Source organism: Ursus americanus, chromosome 13, assembly GCF_024610735.1.
Source record: "Ursus americanus isolate L20-20 chromosome 13, mUrsAme1.1.p, whole genome shotgun sequence".
Taxonomy (NCBI): Eukaryota; Metazoa; Chordata; class Mammalia; order Carnivora; family Ursidae; genus Ursus; species Ursus americanus.
The window spans coordinates 4,652,941-4,667,811 of record NC_142139.1 but is presented as its reverse complement, the minus strand read 5'-3'; the positions used below and the strand labels follow the sequence as shown (position 1 = coordinate 4,667,811).

General features: G+C 37.2%; 1 protein-coding gene across 1 annotated transcript in view; it reads left to right on the top strand.

The window, feature by feature from the left end:
- LOC123793370 (uncharacterized) overlaps positions 1-14,871 on the top strand; it is a 152,971-nt gene that overhangs the window by 52,121 nt on the left and 85,979 nt on the right. The gene's annotated exons all lie outside the window — the stretch shown is intronic.

Genomic DNA, 14,871 nt, shown 5'->3' with positions numbered 1-14,871 from the left:
GCATTAAATGGTCAGAAACTCTTAGAAAATTTTCCATTTTATTTTGATAAATTTTGTAGGAGATACAACTATATCTTTCTTATAAATATACATAGAATAAGAAAAATTTTGTGTTTAATATTAATTGTGATAAACAAAATACACTCCAGTTTATTCTTGTCATGGCAAAAGTAACATGTATTATTTCTTTCATTAACAGAAGTTATTCTTACAGAGGGAACCTATTGGAATATTCTGAATTTAGGAGCAAGCTCTTTTTACTGTTAGGAAGAATTAAAATAGACTTGCCAAGCTCTGGTACTACACTTTTATTGTACTGTTAATAATGAGGGGGAAAATAAAATAAGAAAATCCCACAACTCTACATAGGCATATCTTTGTGTGTGGTTACATCTATTTCTGCAACCAATTACTGGTCGGACAAAGCATCTAGTATCATCCCGCAGGTGGGTATGCTCTTCTGTGCTCCGAAAAGTGCTGACTCGCTTTTCAATCTGAAACCTCTACAGAGACCAGGAAAGCCATAGGGGCAGCTAACAAAGTCAGTCTACCAGGAGCCAGGAAGGTGAGCTAGGGACTCTCTTGTCTCCCTCAGAGTTTTTGGACTAGCCCTATAAAATCCTGTGATCCAACAGCTTGTGTTCAACGGAAAATTTTTAAATCCATGCACTCTGGATTAAATTCTGAAATCATAAGGAGCCCAATATTTACAGAGAGAATAGACCTCCTAGTGACCTTTTCTCATCTTGTCCATCTTTTCTTCACCAATAAGATATTAACGATTACTATTTAAAACCTACAGTGGCTAGCAAAAAGCATGAGTCTGCCACTTACAGGCCACATGAATTTTGGCAAAGTCCTTGAATTCTCTGGCCTCGGTCTCTTCATATGTAAAAGGAAGACAATAACAGTTTCTACCTACTAGGGTCAATGTGAAGGTTAAACGGTAAGTGGACATAAAGCCCTATGACAGTGGTGATCTTACAATAAAACTTTTCCTTCATTTCATTTTGGTGAAATTCTGGAAATGTGATTGATCTGTATCTTGGACAAGGCTCTCTGCTTCCACAATTACTCAATTCCCAGGGAAATTGATGTCCTCAGCCAAGGCTTCTGGCATCCTTTAGTCCACAAACCAAATGTGGCACACTCCTCAGGAGTGAACTGCCCAGCTCACTGCCCTTTTTGCCACTTAATAAAATAGATATCTGTTGGCTTCGCAAATCCTGGTAAAGAGCGAAGATTAACTTTCTATATAGAACATTGCAGATCATGGAGGGATACATAAAAATTTGGAAGTATATTCACTCTAAGATGGATTTTAAAGTTATATAAGTCAAGATAATATTTGGAAAGGACACTATGGATATAAGAGAAATGTTTTTAACATCGGTGAAGAACAAAGCTTATACCCGTAAGGTTAATGTTTTGCTCTTTCTTCTTTGCTTCTTTTCTTTTTTCAACTTTGGGACAATCATGAAAATTTATGGAAACCTTTAACCTGAAACAAAACAACTTTAAAACTGTCACATACATGTTTATGAAGACTGCATATTCTTTATTTTTGCAAAGGAAATATGCAATTTCCTTAGCAAGAGAAAGGAATGTGACATTTTCTTGTCCTCGTCACCAAGTTTAAATTATATTTCAAGGAAATAGACAGTTAATATTTGCAGTTTTATGTCTTGTTATACATCTTTGTGGCATTTTAAAGTGTTTTCTGTAAGACCTAGGGAAGCTAAATAATTTCACACTTTTATGAAGGCATTAACAAAATATAGTTTAAGATTGTTTTTCCTACTCCATAGAATTTAACCTAAAACTTTGTGGATGAAATTTCTGTTAACACTAGTCATTATCTAACATTTGTAATATTTGCTTTATCTTCTTTAGGAAAATAAAGTGCAAAAACCATGAGTCCTTCACTGAAGCAGCAGGTCATTTAGGCAGTAAAAACGAAGCTGGAAATAGAGTAATAATTCTGTACTTAAGCATATGAAATGTGTTTTGGATCTCTACAATTTGTCTTTCTAAGAAAAGAGCTTACAATGACATAATTTTTTAAAGCACCTTAATGTCCTCAAAACTGTCATAAGAAGACATTTTTTCTACATTACAATTTCACTTTTCCAAAGAAGTACTTTTGCGGCTTAGAAAATATTTTTCAGATAATGGTTAAAGAAGAATATGATTTCTAAGCCATCAGAAATACACCAAATAACAACTAGAAAATAGACAGGTTTTTCTCTTACAAAAAAGAAAGAAAAATATTTTTTTAAGTATTTTATTTGTTTTCCATCCATTCAGATTGACAAAATTGGTGATTGGCTTTGGCCAACAAACTTGGTGGTGACATTATTTTTTTACACTATTTTCCTTCAAACATGGATCACCTTGAGTGCTAATCTGAGTATTTCTTATTTTGTAATGGTCTTCCAGTTATTCAGATTGTACTAGGAGAAAGGACTTACATAAGCAGTACATGGCATTAAACCCCGATCTAGCTCTTTTGGCATCACAATCTACAAAGGGCTCCTGAGCATCTTCTGTAAAATGTGGAAGGCAGTGCGGGATGGAAGAAAAAGTGTGGACTCTGTAGTCAGAGAGAGAATGAGTGGGTCAGATCCTAGTTCTCATTTGGCCAAGTTATGTAATGTTTCTAAGGCTCAGGTGTAAAATATAAATACAAACCTTGCAGTATTAACTAGATAATGTCTCTAAAGTGAAGGTAATGTTACAGATGCTCGATACATGTTATCAAGTATCCGTAGGAATAGTATCGCACTTAGGAGTTTCAGCAAATGAGCCCTAAGTTTACCCTCAAGCAGGGAGGAGAAGCCAGCTGAATCATGATAGGAAGGATATGAATATGCAGAATTACACAGGAAGGTAAAATGTTTCTCTGTCCCTCAGTTCTTTTCCCACTCACCCGCCCAAGAGTGCTGTACTGGAGTCGGATGCTCTGTTTTCTTCCACCTGATGTGCAGCCTTTGAAAAACCCTTTTCCTGTCTGGGCTCAAGGCAGTTGTTTGGTTTGTTTTTTTTTTTTTTTTTTTTTTTTTTTTTTTTTTGGTGCAATGAGACTGTGGGCTGTACTAATTTATTTCTAAGTCTCTAAGAGATAAAGTCACTCTTGTCTCATTTTCGATTCAACCTGCTTCTAACATTCGCTGTTCCCAATTCTGAAAGCTGTTGTTTCCATAATTTAGATTTGTTGCCAGCAGCCAAAGCAGTTAGGGTGGATTTAATGCTAAGTCTTTCCCAAAAATATAAATGTTGTCCTCTTCTTCCTTAGCTAGTTGTATTGAACACAAAAATTGTGTAATTCTCAAGAATAGATCTTGCTAGTTTAAAGTTATAATTAACATACTGTTTGTGCTCCATTATTCATTATCCCGCTCTCTCTGTCTCTCTGTGTCTGACACACACCCACATGCATACATGAAGAGATGTATATCTGATACATATTTTAAAATTATTTTGTGGTAGAACTATCTTTTGAAACATCTTTTAAACTATCTTTTAAACTTTTGTCCCTTTGACAAAATTAACTGCTGTCTATAATTTTTGGTAACTGGGTGATGGGTATTAAGGATGGCACGTGATGTGATGAGCACTGGGTGTTATACACAACTAATGGATTGTTAAACACTACATCAAAAACTAATGATGTACTATATGCTGACTAACTGAACATAATAAAAAAATAATTTTTGTATATATGTATATATTAGGACTTTTAAAATCTCAACTTTTATTAGGTGGTATTAGAACCCTATATTTTTCTACTCTTTCCACATTTTCACATTAATCACCACCCATAAAAACAAATCATCCTTTACTTGAATAACAATCAATGCCCAGCATTGTGCAAATACCAGTGAAGAGGAGATCTGAGGACAGAAATAGGGTACATTAAAAATCTAATTGGTGCAGTTAACACCCTTGTCTGTTTGTTACTGTGAAAATAACAATAAAGATTTTCAGGATTAAAAACCAATTATTTTGTCTAAGCAAGCTAGAATATTTCTGAGGCCCCAGAGTCATAGGGATTGTTTTCAAAGGAAAAGACAAATATCAGAAGATCTTATTCATGGATTTTTCAAGTATTTTTTAGAATTTATTATTTTTAAAACTTCAAAATATAAAGAAAAAATGATGTTAGCATATCATCTATGAATCTATCCCAGATAGCTATGTGATTTTTAAGGAACATTAAATTTTAATTAATTTATAGTTATGGTATTTAGAGTTCCTTTTCATCTCTTATCCATGGATCTCACGGTTCTTCACTGACATTAATCCTCACAGCATACTTCTAATGGCATTTTTATTGTAAGTGTATTTAGAGAGCAGATAAATTGAAGCTCTCAGACTTCCAAAGGTCAAGCTGTTTATTTAAGTCTATTCAGTGGACTGTTCATTGAACTCAATATTTTTTATTCTTGATTCACTTACGGTAACAATAAATACACTCTCTTCTTTGGCTTCTTGGCTCTATCACTAAGCAGTCTGAATTAAGTTCCTGAAGGATGTGAATATGGTATAGTTCTGTTTGTTTTCTGGTTGGTTAGCTTAAAATATTTCCTGTAGCAGAATTTATTCCGTGGTCCCATTACCCAATATAGTTGTGACTTTCCAATTTAGACCTTAAGAAAAGTTACTTAGACTAAATGAAGAGATTGATTTCTGATTCCAGATTAATTAATAGTTCAGGGAAAGTATCTTACATCAATTCAATCATTTTGCAAGTTAAAATTGAGACAAATTATTTTTTATTAATTTCCCTGTCTTCTAAAGTTAACGATTATGTACATTAGAATTCTCAGAATACATGACTTTTTTTCTCTAGTAACTATAATAACAGGATGTGTTGTTTCTTCTAAAAAAAAAATCATCATTTTCCTATTACCGAACATTTCATGTAGTCAAATCACTTTATCCCTAAGTGTGATTCATACGTTCTCAGGCATTTTTATATACATGCTTGCTCTTAAAGAGACTTTTCACTCAATTTTACTTGTTAAGTGGGACAAACGATATTTCCATTCTTTATGTAATTAATTTTAAATTCCTTTAGAGAAGAATGAAAAGTTAGTTTCAAGAGGTATTTTAGTGTTGGCTTGAAAGAAGTCAAGTACGGTAATGATTTTTTTAAACCACTTTACCCCTGACTTTATTTAGGCACGTTACTATAGAATTTGCTAATAGTTATCATTCTACCAAATTCTATCATTCTACTAAAATATTGGGAGAAGGAAGAATAAAATGTTGAGGGAAAGGGATTCCTGGGGAAAGGGATGGGAGAGAAGGCAAGCTGCTCACAGGCTGTCCCAAAACAAACAACACAGCAAATGTGTTTGAATTATGATATCATCGAGTCCACTTATTTTCCATTTTAATTGAAAAGACACTGTATTTTATAGAAGGGATCACAAAATTACAGATTTACTACATCTGATTCCATTGTATACGTAATCTGGGAAAGCTTTTTGAAAAAAACTTCCCATAAATGTGTCCACTGACCCACTTGTTGATTTTTTCAGTCATCCATACAGCCCTTACTACTAAGCACCAGGCACCATCTCTCTCAGTCTTCATGGAATTTCCAGCCTAATTGGGGATGGGGACATTACATGAACAGTTATACTGAAAGCCTGCTACATTACAGCTCTGTTAAGGACTGGGGCAGAGAAGCCCAGGGCAGCCTGGCCTAGTGCTCAGAGCCAAGTAATGCCAAGCAATGCTTTTCTGAAAGGATAGGTGACTTTAGGGGAAACCTAACAGGAGGGCAGGATTTGGCAAGGGAAGAGAAAATACCCCAATGGTGCAGTACTTACAAATTAAATTAAAGACAACGTTGGTCTTAGAATTTGGTTTCTAAAACACCATATTATCAGTCACGATGGGGCTGTTGTATTCATCACGGTCTACCTTTTCTCCAAGCTTATGACCCTCTCTCGCTCCCCCTCCCACTCATGCTGTCTCTCTCTCTCAAATAAATACATAAATACATAAACAAATACATAAATAAAGGGCTGCGATGAAATAACTTACTGCGACAATCCTAACAGGTTAGCATCTACCCAATTCCATCCATTTGGTGTGAGGCTACATTGCCAAGCAGATAGTAACCATTTTCCAACTGCGAAACAGCATCAGTGGGGTTAATTTATGAGAAGTTGAATTTCTTTCAGGATTCTCTTCTCTGTCCTCTCTGCCCAATGCAGAGAACAGAAGAGCGCAGTATGTAATAATTCCTTACATGTATTCGGCATTTACCGGCAGCTTCTACCCTTAGTGCTGTGTAGCTCACTTAGCCCTCACAGCAATCCTATAAAGTAGGAACTAGCATCGCCACACTATTAATGAGCAAACGGGAGTACAGAAAGGATAAACATTTTGCCCAGAGTTACCGAGGTGTCTGTGGTGGAGTTCAGCCTCAAAGCCAGGCAGTCTGTTCTCACTGCACACAACTCCACTTCCACCATTAAGAATAGGATCTTAAATTCAGAATATCCCAGCTTTGCTTTCCAGTATTTGTATGACCTTGGGCAAGTTACTCACCTTCTCTGAGCCTTAGTGTCTTCGTTCATCAAATGAAGATTCAAATATTTACCTCAAAGTTGAATCAGAAAAAATAAAGTAATAAATGTCACTTTATTAAAATATTCTTAAAATATTAAGTTTAAGAATGGACTATGTTCCTCTCTGTACTAGGGGCATTAGTAACTCCATGACTCAGAAGCCTCCTAGGTGTATAAGTAAATGTTAGGAAGAACTATTATTTCTTTCTACTACTCTTCACTGATCTTTAGAATTTTTCCAGCTGGACATAACCACTTAACGTTTCTATTAATAACTAGGCACATTCTCTTCCCAAGAGAAAAAAATAATTTATCATTCAAACTATACATAGATTTACCATTAAGGACATGCTTTAAGAAAGAGGAAATTAGCTGGGTTTTAAAACTTAAAAAAATCGATATAATATCAAGGGCACATTATGTTGGAAGTCCTAGAATACTTAGCAGATCCAGTTTTTAGAATAAAGGTATTTATTGGTCATGGAACTTGAAAGCTAATGCAGGCTTCAGCTTTGCTCTTCTCTGGCAACTAAACCTCAACACTAGGAATCCAGGTTCTTTCATCTCGTCACCCTGCCTCCCTCCTTGCTGCCTTCATCCTAGTTCCTGCTCTCCCCTTGGTTGTTAGGTGGCTGCCGGTCATGCCTGGGGCTTCCTTCTTTTGTATCAACATGCAGAGACTGAACGACTTTTCCCCCAAACATCCCACAGAACGTTGGAGTTCCTTTGTCAATGGGGACGCAGAGGTCTTGGCCTCCCCTTCTTCCCCTGGCTTGGAAAACATCAGGTGCTGTTAGCTACCGCCACTGCAGTTTCTTTTCTAGAAGCCGCAGTCACATGGAAAGTTGCAAGAATCACTAATTGTCTAATTAAGAAGAGATTCATGTAACACGAGGGAACGGAACAACTGTGTTATATCTGACTCATCCTGGTCCTAAGAAACTCTTCCACTTCACATAAACCACTTTATTCATTTTAATTATTTCTTCCTAAAACATAAGTCTTTGTTCTTAATCTTTTTCCCCTATAAGCATATACATGGTGAACAGTTTTTTATATATATACAGAAAAGTCAATCCTCTGACATCATGCTCTCCGGTTGGTTTTTGCTCATTTGGGTACCTTTCAGAAGTTATTTACAAAGGAAATACTGGATGGTGTTTCCCTTAGACCCAGGCAAGCAGTGCTTCTCGTCATGCCTCCTCTGTTCCTCCTGTGGTGTGACCCTCCCCACAGACTGAGGAGTCCACAGCGCCAAGGAGGCATGCCTACTCAAAGCCCATTTTCCCCACTTCTTGATCACATCCCAGGTACCCACCACCCAAGAATTCCTGCCTCAACTGTCCTGATTCTGCTTCTAGTGCTTGTATTGGCCTCTTCTGCAGGTCCATAGTCCAATGAGCGACCACACAGCTGATGTGTGCACCCCTAAGCCTGTGGGTGGCTTTAGAGCCGCTATGGGTGGGGAGCTGTGGCCAAAGCTTGCAGGCTGTGATGTTCACACACAGCTCCCAAGGCCCTTCTTGGTGAAGTGTAGGACTGGGGTTGGGAAGAGAAGGGGGGATATTAGCACTGTGGGGTGCAAAGTGGGGTCATCCATGTGTACTTCTACCCAGACCGTCAAAGCTCAGGGGTATGCTCAAGGCACATAATTTTCATTAATGTAACTTTCACCCAAATTAATGCAACTTAGCTATTTTCTGAGACCACTAAATTCTTAGCTATCTCTTCACATTCGAATTTCTGTGTTCAAATTATATTTTGTACATTTCTGCTATACGTCTTAGCAGAACAAAAACTGAAATAGTCATAACTAGAAGACTTATTTCTGAAATAGTCCATGCCATAATATGATTGATACAACTGCTGTGTTTACTTATTTCACATTTTTAGACGTTTGTACTTTTTTAAAAAGGCATAATGAAGGTTTGATTACTAGGTTCAGTTTAGTTATTGCTTTAATCAGTTTAAGACCCATTTCAGTAAATTATCTGAAATAGAATGTTTTTATTAGACTCCTGGCTAATAGACCTGTCAACTTTCTACTCATTAGTATTTGTATTACCAATGTGTACTAGAGATTCTAATTTTAGGGAGGGATTTTATTAGATAAGTAAGACAGAGCCCTCTACAGGACACCGGATTCTCTGACGTATAACCAATTCAACCGCCCAGGTTTCTGGTTTTTCTTTCGCCAAGTTACAAAGGCTCCTCTGCCTGTAGGCAAGAAGGAGGAAAAGAATTGGAGACTGGGCATGGAAGCAGAAGCCTTTTAGAAACTACTAAATTGCTTTAGGTAAGAAAGAGTGAAGCTGAATGCCCAGGGTGGTCTAGGAGGGAGCGGGGAGGGAGAAAGGCGAGATGGAAGGTAGCAAGATGAGGAAAGCTGCCTGCTCTGGGATGTGACACCTTCCCAGGAACACCAAATATTCAATCCTGAACTCACAGAATGAGGTTCTGGAGGTAACTGGTGGAGAGAATTGACTGACCTGTCTAACTAATTGACTGAACCCCAGCAGAAGGGTCCAGGGAAGCAGGTCTTGACTTCCTTCACCTGTGAAATTGGGCCTTGAGCCGAGTTTAATCAGGAGTCTGAGGAATAAGGCATCACCAGGTGGCATCTTGAGTCCAACAAATAGTAATAATATTAATATTATGTAGGTATCATGAGTTCAATAAAATTTTCTAAATTCCTATTTAAAGCAATAATAAAACCAGATCTTAGTCCTTTAAAGCGAAGAGAAAGCAAGCATTTAATCTACTCCCATACACTTCCGAGAAAAGCTGAGCTCCACAGAAGCTTAAGCAATTTGCTCTATGTCACAAGACCAGAGGTGGAAAACCTGAGATTAGACTGGAGGCTTCCTGAAGCCACTTTCCTCTTTTGTGCTCAAACTAAACAGAAAAGAAACATAGTAAAAATGAACGCGTTTTTTTTTTAGACACAAGTTGTTGAAATAGAAGGAACACAAGATAGGGAATCGGAAGACTTGGGCTCTGATCTTACATCTGCACTTTGCAGGTATTTGCCTCTGGAAAAGTTTCTCTGAATGTGTTTCTTCATCTGTTAAGAATGACTGGCTTGGTTCCTTTCAACTAAAATATTTCACTGTTTTGTGAGTGCTTCTGCTTAGGGAAGAGCAGATGTCAGTCAGAGTGAGGTCATGAGGTAAACGACGGCACGTGTAAGCTCTGAAAGGGTCTTGTTGGAACTTTAGATGACATGATAATTCATATAACCAGCACTGCCCCAGTTCCAGCTCACCCTTCCCCCGAGGCACATGGGGTGCAGGAAGGAGTAGATGGAAGAATATATGGAAATACGTAGAAGGGCCCAGTCTCTGTACCCACAGGCACAACTATGGCAGCCTTCAGTGCTCTCAGCCACTCTTCCCTGATGGAGTTCTGGTGGGGCTCAGGGACATCAGCCCGTCAGAAGCCATGAAAGTTCTGCTCATTCAAGGCATCCCACCCCTCGAGGGACCCCCCCCCCCCCCGCAGTGCACCCTGCCCTTCACATACCCTGAGGTATTCCTCTGTTCCTCAGCTTGAATGTTTCACACTGACCTACGTGACTTATAGGTATCACAGCTGGGTTAACATCTCTCCCATCTTCTTCCTGAGTCCCCTTCTCTTTTCCCACCAATGGCTGCCATGTTGTAGCTGAGATGAGTCATCTCTTGCCACCATGCTTATAGGTTTTTCAAATTCCCAGAAGAGAAGAATTGCTGTCTCTGTCTCTCACCAGGTCTGTAAGGGCTTTACATGTTCATGTGGGTACTATGTGTAAGGTACAGTTTCCAGGCAATGTGGAATGAGGAGTGAACAAAACAGACAAAGTTCATATTCTAGTGTGGTGAGAGGGTAGAGGTGGGACATAGGGTCACCAAATAATATACAGGATGCCCAATTAAACTTGAATTTTAGATAAACAACCCTAATTTCTGATATGACTGTGTCTCATTCAATATTTGGGATATATGTAACTTAAAAATTGTGTTGTTTATCTGAAATTAAAATTTCAGTAAATGTCCTATATTTTTATTTCTCAAATCTGGCATTCCTAGTAAGGGGGACAGATTTGAAACCAAAAAAGTATACCTTATGTGGCAATTAGTGCAATAGAGAAAATTAAGTAAGATAGTGGGCATAGGAAGTGGTGATGGGGTATCCAGGCAACCCCGGTAGTAAGGGGACATTTGAGTCAAGGCTGAAGGACGTGAGAGGTGTGCAAAAAAGACAAATGACTTTTCCAAAACATTAATAACACTTACAGGTTGGGGCTAGGATTTTATTTTATTGTATTGAAAAATGCTACATTCCTATAAATTTCAAAATGTGTAGTCATTTTGTGCCTTTTGTGTTCATATTCATTTGCCATTAGGAAACCAGAGTAGAAAACTAAAGTAAACTAGAGAGAATAAATTGGAACGGAAAGCAGAAACCCCATTTTCTTGACCCTTCCCCAAACAGTTGTATCTAGAAGTCCCTGTTGGGTGCCTTGCTGTTTTCAAAGAATCTTCCTCTACCAGGTGTTACTTACCCAATTGCTGCCAAAGCCACTGAGGCCCCGAAGTCTCATTAAAGGACACCCACTCCCCACCATGGCTGCCTGCAGGAGGGGACTAAAAGCCAGTCCTGCTCACCCCTCAAGCTACTGAGATCCCTCTGTGCATGGTCACCGTCAGGAGAAAAGCACACCCAGTGTTTCAGGTAGATATCAGTCGCATGGGCACACCAACACCCCTAACTCCAGAGGCAGGAGAACAACTTTAAGACTGAAGCCATGTTCACAGTGCAGAGAATCTAGTCAGTGATGTTATAATAACGTTGTATGGTGACGGATCGTAGCTACGCTTGTGGTGAGCACAGTATAATGAATAAAGAAGTTGAATCTCTATGCTGTCCATCTGAAACTAATGTGACATTGTGTGTCAATTATACTCAAATTAAAAATTTAAAAATTAATAAAAATAAATAAACCTAAGGAAGAGTTGAAAATCCCAGGAAAAAAAAAAGACCGATGCCATGTTCTGCTCAGTATCACTCTTTCCATCCACTGCTGGTCCACCATGTTCCTTGTAGTTATTTTCCTCTTCTGTTTGGATGAGTTCTTTTTGAAAATGCAGTACTTAAAAGAAACAAAATCAGTTTTGACAGGTGAATGTAAAATTATATGATGCTAAAACTTTTAAGCTACAACTCATTGTAAATTCCCATTGTCAGAACAGAAACAATTGCCCTCAGGCAAGTGATATTACCTCTAAATGACCTATTTCCCTTTAGGACTCAATTTCATAAGACAACTGCATTCCTTCCTACCTTTCAGTATTCTTTCAAGCTGCCCCCTGATTAGCAGTACCTGACATAATTGTAAAAGTCTTGAGTGATGTCTTATGCTAGAGTATTAAAGAGCATTGGTTTGGAGAGAGAGAAAAAGAGAGAGAGAGAAAGAGAGTGAGAGGAGGGAAGGAAGGAAGAAAGAAAAGAAAGTAGAACGCTTGCTTTCCTAAAAGTCAGTCCAACTTATTTTTAACTTAAATACACACATTGTCATTTGTAATAACACAGGGAATGCTTTAGAATTTAAAGTATAAGAGAGAAAACCTTATCAATCTACCTGTAGTTAAGATGTTAGCTGCTGTTTTTCATTATTACTATCTTTGGAATACCCTTCAGTACTTGTGAAATGCATTCAGAAATAAATGGACAGATTCTCTAACAAGTAGGAGGCTAACTCTACACACGCGAAACCTAATTGTCATTTTTTTGTCTGTACCTTTCTGACATTTTTGCATATGTATATTTTTACTACATTATGTAGTGATGTAATATCATTGTAATTTTATTTGAAGGGGACTCATAAAATTCTATCCTCACACACCAGAAAATATTAATACACTGCATGACATATGGTTCATTCTTCTTCAACACTTCCTTTTGATTTATGTCTTATTTCATGACATGCAAGAAAACTTTGCTCAAAAAAAAAAGTTCTATGACCTCAATTAGATGTCCTCTTAAGTTATTTTTGTATGTATTATTTTTTTCTGGCTCAAAAGTCAACTCTTTCGGCACAGGTGCCTGTCATGCCTATTTCATGTTTATATCCCATGGAACACTCAGCCCAGAGTAGAACAGGTAGAAAAGTCTCACGGAATGTTAGTTGGATGAATTAATGCCCTCCAGAATCCATAGCTCGGACTTGGTGCTCAGAGTTATACAGTACTTCATCCTTAACATGCGTTTCCCACAACCTTTCCCAATTCCTTCCCACAACTAAGGTTGGATAGTAGCAGAATGCTCCATAGCCTCCTAATCTGAGTTTGAATATATTCTTCTTGATATAACTTATTAGAAAGGTAAAATACTATGAGTCACTTTCTCACTTTTCCTTCTTTCTATCTTCCCTTGGCTCTTTCAGGAAACAGCTTTATTCACTTTTAGCTTTAAAACTTCGTGAGATACCTATTGAAATTATAGACACGTGAAAAAGTATTTAACCTTATAAGTGATAAATGTAAAACTGAGCAACAGTAAACTCTCATTTGTGCTTATTAAAGTTGCCCCCCAAATAATTAAAATTATGATATCCAGTGCTGATGAAGTTGTAAAAAAGTAACACCGAGTGAGGGCCTATCGAGGCAGATAAAACTTGAATCCTTTTGGAAAGCAATTTAGAAATATTTACAGAGGTTGGTGTTTTAGCTTATCTTTAATAACAAAGATTGGCAACAACCAAGTATTCAACTGTTTGGGACAGTTTAAACCTATGATCACACTTGCCTTTGACAGATGATAAACTATTCACAAGACAATCATGAGTACCATGTGAAAACAAATACATAGCATCAAATAATAAAAAATCAGAAGCTCAAACTACGTAATAAGCTTACAATTGCTTGAAAATATATAAATAAAAGAGAAATAAATAAAAAAGACTAGAAGGAAACAAGACAAAATGAAAACAATTATTATAGGCTGATAGAATCGAAAGTGTATTTTTTGTTCCCTACAATGTTAAAAGATGATTTTAACAGTATCTAGAAATCTTAAATTGAGATCAAGTGTTAGTCCCTCGTTGTTCGTATATTAAGGAGGATGTTAACCAGATACCTCAGCAACGTCTCTCTTCCTTGATTCAGAATCTCAGCGTGTACTTTGTTCAGCTCCAGGCGCTTACCATTTTTTATCATTCTTCCGGCTACCGTGGTCATTCTTTCAAAGTCTAAACAACCTTTGTATTGTTTCCCGGCAGTGTCTCTTATTTGCATTAAACCATGAGTTATGATATTAGTGCATCCTGTTGCGGAGTCTTTGAAGAAAGCTGACTTGATAGCTCTTGTTCTCTTGCAGAGTAAATGATAGTCCTCTTTTCGGGCATGTTCTATTTCTCAGTTCTTACTCTTTGTGATGTACAAATGGCCAGTCAAAGTTTTCCTATAATGGCTATTGCTCTTCTGTGAGCATTTTGGCCATTAATCCATGGAAAATGCAAGAGTTACAATTATAGTGTAACTTTATACACAAAGCAGAATTTCTTCCAGGAAGGCAAGACTTGAGCAATTATAATAGTCCAGTACAGTAGTAAACTATTTTCTCCTCTTCTAGAAGGATAACATAAGCTTCATATTCTTCGTTTATCTGGGAGGTATATCTAAATCATCTTTATAAAAGTTATATTTAATTCAGGTTTCTGTACATTATGAAAAGTCATATATAAATGAGAAGCATAAACCAAATGATAATGAGGATAGAAATACTCCTGTGTATTCTCTCCCAGTTTTTAGATGCTTTTGTTCATTCTGGAATGCATCGTATTGTTAAGAGCACAACCTCTTTAGCTAGATCATGAAAGTTCAAATCTTGGCTAGAGTTGTATAAATCTAGAAAAGTTGTTTAACCTCGCTGTGTCTTAATTCCTTCATCTGTTAAATAGAGATAAAGGTGATACCTCATAGAGATTTGTGAGAACTAAGTGAATTGATGAATGTAAAGTTCCTGGCACTTAAAAATGGTATTATTATTATTATTATTATTATTATTATTATTAATGTACATGTTTTTGAAGCTGAGAGCACAAATATTAAAATGGCACAATCCCTGTAGTCACCTGTAGGTGACTTAGAAAACGTGCTTAAAAATCAACTAAGTTTGCTGTGAACCTAAAACTGCTCTAAAAATAAAGTCTAGTTTTTCTAAATCAACCAAGGAGCAACTTTACTACCCTCATTGGAAAGAAGAAGACTATCCCATCATTGGTGCACACTGTCGAGGGCTTGGG